Source organism: Triticum dicoccoides, chromosome 1B (assembly GCF_002162155.2).
Source record: "Triticum dicoccoides isolate Atlit2015 ecotype Zavitan chromosome 1B, WEW_v2.0, whole genome shotgun sequence".
NCBI classification, from domain to species: domain Eukaryota; kingdom Viridiplantae; phylum Streptophyta; class Magnoliopsida; order Poales; family Poaceae; genus Triticum; species Triticum dicoccoides.
In genome coordinates, this window is record NC_041381.1 from 8135041 (window position 1) to 8139522 (window position 4482).

Sequence of the window (4482 nt, forward strand, 5' to 3'; positions counted from 1 at the left end):
CTGCCGATCCATAGCACGGATCCACGCCGCCATGCCTGCCTTGGGTCTTCGAGCTGCCGCCGCCCTACCGATGCGGCCCCCGCCTGCATCTCCGAATTGCCAGACCTCAATCCGCCGCAACAGCCGGAGAGGAAATACCTCGGCGTCCGCCGGCGAGCGTGGGGACGTGGGTGGCAGAGATCACCGACCAAGAGACCCAAAAGAAGAAGTGTATCGAGTCGTTACACATGACGAAGCTCGCCGCCCTGGAATATGACTAGTGGCAGGCCCAGTTCCACGGTGCGGACGCGCGGCTCAATTTCCAGTTGGGGACGGCGCCCCCACCTTGCTCCGCTTCCACCGGGGGTGGCGGACAAGCAACTCAACTTTCTGTGGGGGACGGCACCCGCCCACCTCGATTCGCTGCCTCCACGGGTGATGGATGCGGCGACGGCTTGGGAGGACCGGGAGGCGAGGTTACACATCACGGTGGAGGCTACCAACGAGGAGTACATGGTAGACCTCCATCGCCTGTACCCCAAGCTCGTGGAGGTGGAGCGGGCAATCAACGGGTAGGTCATCGTCATCTTCGACGATGAGGTGGAAGGCGGGAAGGCGGAAAGGACGAGAAGGAGTTCAATGCCGACGAATGGCGGGGCATCTTACCCAACTCTGACGATGATGGCACTGGCCCGGACCCAATGGGCGCTAGAATGTCAAGGCAAGATTGGCTCGACCTCTACCATGTGATGATGATGAAGAGTAGTTTAGCTTAATTTCAAGTTTAGTTTTAAGTATACGTTTAGGTTGTTTAAATTGAATTTCGGTTGTCCCGTGGGATGTCAGGACAATCGTGTAAAATTTTAGTTGTTTCAATTGAATCTAGTTTTAACTTATGCAAATTTGGTTGTTACCCTATTAAATTTCAGAGTTCGGCTAGGTCCTACCAAAAGTTAATGGAGTAAAAATACTCCACCAAAGGTTTACTCTGTCGAATCCTACGTTATTTTAAAAGGTTCGGTTAGAAATGCCCTAAGGATACAAATATGCCACTATTTATTTTTAAAATGCTTAAAATCATTCTCAGAAATCTTAGTAATAATGGTTGTCATGAACAACTTCGACTAAATGCATCAAATGTCACAAATAATACATGCAAACTTAGTTCAATAAATTAATCAATTAAAGCGAGAACAAACCTTCAAATGTACTAAAGAGTGAATAAATTAAGACATGTACAGCTAGTCTCTATCTCTACTACCTAAAAGAAACGGAGCGTTCCGTTTCCCATCTTACATCGTGGATCCCTTCGTCGAGCCTCCCTCCCGCGCGCTGTTGGTTTTCCCTGCGTACGTTCCACCCAAAACGTGATTCGTTCTTCTTAATTACTTGGTCCCACCCCCATGCGGCCCGGTGAAAGAATGCACGCAATCAACGAAGATTTGCCAGCACACAATCAACCGTCATACCAACGCACGCAATCAACGGAAAATCCACGCAAGCAGTGTCTCCTCCTCCCTGTTCAACCCTAGTCGCCCCTTCCCGGTTGACGGCGCTAGCGAGCAGCGCATAGCACAGGCACCAGCGCGGCCCTTCCGCGGCCCCCCTCGACCTCGCAATGAAGCAGCTCGTCGGCATCGACGACGAGCCGGTGCGTCCGGTGTTGATTCATGTGGATGGGTCAATCAGGACGGAGGGCGGTGGATCCGAGACATAGCCATGAAGTCTGCTTCGATGTGCGCCCAGTGTTGTCTCAAGTGCATGGGTCGATCCTGGACGGCGGGCGGTGGATCAAGTACGTACATAGCAGCTTTCACCTACGCAAACGGCTGACTAATCAACCTCCTCCCGGCGGTGGCAGCGGCCAGCTCTGGTTTAGCTACCATTTATCTTTAATACATGCCATGAAAGGCTATCAAGAGGAGCAATCATAAGCAGCGAGGTGTTCCAGGGCTACGAGCGCCAGTACTGTGACTCTGCGTCTGCGAGGTCTCCACTAGACCGTCACCCTCTCTTTCCGTGCCTATTTCTATTCGCTGTTGTTGGTTTTGTCTTACATGGTGAGATCTAAGCAGACAAGATGAAGAAGAGGCTCTCTGAGATCCAGTCCAACCTGCAGGATACTGAATCCCTGGTAATACTAGATTGTGTTTTATGATATTGATCATTCATTTCGCTGCCTTACATACTGCCTTTGGTACACTATCAGAACTAGGCATGTGATTTGCAGGTGGAGGCTTCATTTTGGATGTAGGTGAATGTGTGATTTCTGGAAGCTCTGCATATTAACTTCATGATCTGCTCTTGATTTCTTTCTTGGGGACTAGATTTGAAGATTTGCCAGCTACACCATCTAAAAATCAGGCTGCTGATCCGGGTACATTGCTATTCGGCCTTGCGTTCAATTGAAGTTTTCTGAGATCAACTCTTCTGAAACTTCAAAATGAATAGTCCTCGTATTTGGAGGTTGCTACTTGCACATTGTTCATCTTCTGTCAATTTCGTTAAATTATTTTGCACTCTGTCTGCCAATTTGATTGCATGGTACAGGGTGCGATGGTGGCGTGGGCGCCGCACGGGGTAGGAGCAGTGCCCTGCACAGGACAACCCATGCCGGGAGATAGCATCGTGCCAACGCCTCCATGAACGCCGCCATGACGCGCTGCATGGTGTTGCTGTCGGGTGTGGCCCCCAACATCGCGATGTGTGCTTGAGCATGTCGTTTGTGGCTTCAAGCCTCCTGCTGGCCACCGTGGCATCATGGCTAAACATGAGATTGATGATGAAGAGCCTGCACTCGTTCAGGCGGATATGGTGGAGCATCTACGATGATGTGGACGCGGCTGCGGCCGTGGCCGGGTGGAGAAGCCTTAGGTCCTGGTAGATTATATACTGATGGCCTAATCCTCCAGAGCTACAATAGCCAGAAAGATGCCTTGCCGTGGGGAAGCCTCGCTACTGGAATGGCCGCCAGTGATCTGATTTGAAGAGTCCAACAAGAGGTTAATGGAATCCTCATCTCCAATATGTTCGCATTCTAACCTGTCCTTGTTGATTCAGCTGTTACATGGTGTCACAGTTCACTTGCTTTTCACTTTTTTCGTACTACTATGCACTGGAATGTCCATGTTTGCTAATTTGCAGATTGAATTGTTCTGATAAAGTATGCTAATACATATCACTTCTTTATGAAGAAGCTTGAAGTAAATAAATCGAAGGATTCTCTACCGATGAATAGGGTGCTGCACCAGACATGATATGGTCTTTTCATTTTTTGTGGTAAGACTGGACTGACGGAACCATGCTTTTCCTGCGTAGTTTTCAACAGGCTATTACATGGTCTATTAAGTGAGTGTGAGGATTCTTGAACTTACCCTGACATTATGGAACCTTTGTGCTGAAACAATTAATTATGTTAATCTATAATGATAGCAATGAAGACATTGTGCAGTTCAGTTATCAGTACAGTACAATGCAGATGGTCATGTGGCCATTATAGCCCATCTTCAGTATTGTGGTTAACATTGATAGGATTAATGTAATCTTCCTAACGACATGTTTCATTTTCCCTATGTAATTTTTTTGTTCTGATGCCCTACTACTGTTTTATTGACTGCAGGCATTCTATTTTGTATAGTATGATTTTGTTTGTTGGAGAGATACTAGCTGCCCCTTTTCCACCTGTTAGTAAGTTTTATAGCCGACTTCTTAATTGATATTATAGACGTTTTAAGGTAGACGTGGTATTTTCAGTTAGACTGATTTCTTGTATTTTATCCGCTGTTATAGGAGTTTGTGACCTCTGTTTTTTGATAAAAAATTAAAATGTGCATGCATTGTCAAAGTTTGTGAAGTAGAATTAATAACCTTTTGGTTATTGATCACTGTATGTATCTTAGATGTCGCGTAGCAACGCAAGGGCATTCACCTAGTACTAGTCCAATATTAATTAATAACTTGCACAGAATTACAACCATTGACATAAAAAGGAAATATGATGAGTCATGTATTGATTCATGTACAACATTACTACCCTTGACATAAAAGAAGAATTTGACGAGTCGTATTAGCTTGTTCATCTTACCATCATACTATACTGCAAGCTAGTTTAAAAAAGAATAAAAGTCCAGAATGAACAGTAGAATAGCCTGATCTATGTTTAACAACATGCAGAAGAATACAAATGTAGTCCCTTGCAAGCTATGAAGATTTGGTTTATGCCTAACAACATGATAAACTTAGATCCAAAAGGAATGCAATCTAGATAATCGTTTGACTTGTAAAGTCAATAAGATGAGTCAGTGCCAATTATAAAGTTTTCGCCACTCTTAGATCATATGTACAATAAAAAGGCAACTTTGCTGACCACTCCAAAAGTACGTTTGTATGTAGTGCCACCAAACACAACACACCAAATAATCAGTTTGATAAGCATCGAATCACTTTAAAAAGTGAAAGCAATAATGAAAAGAAACCTAACCATGGTAGCTATAAAAAGCCTGT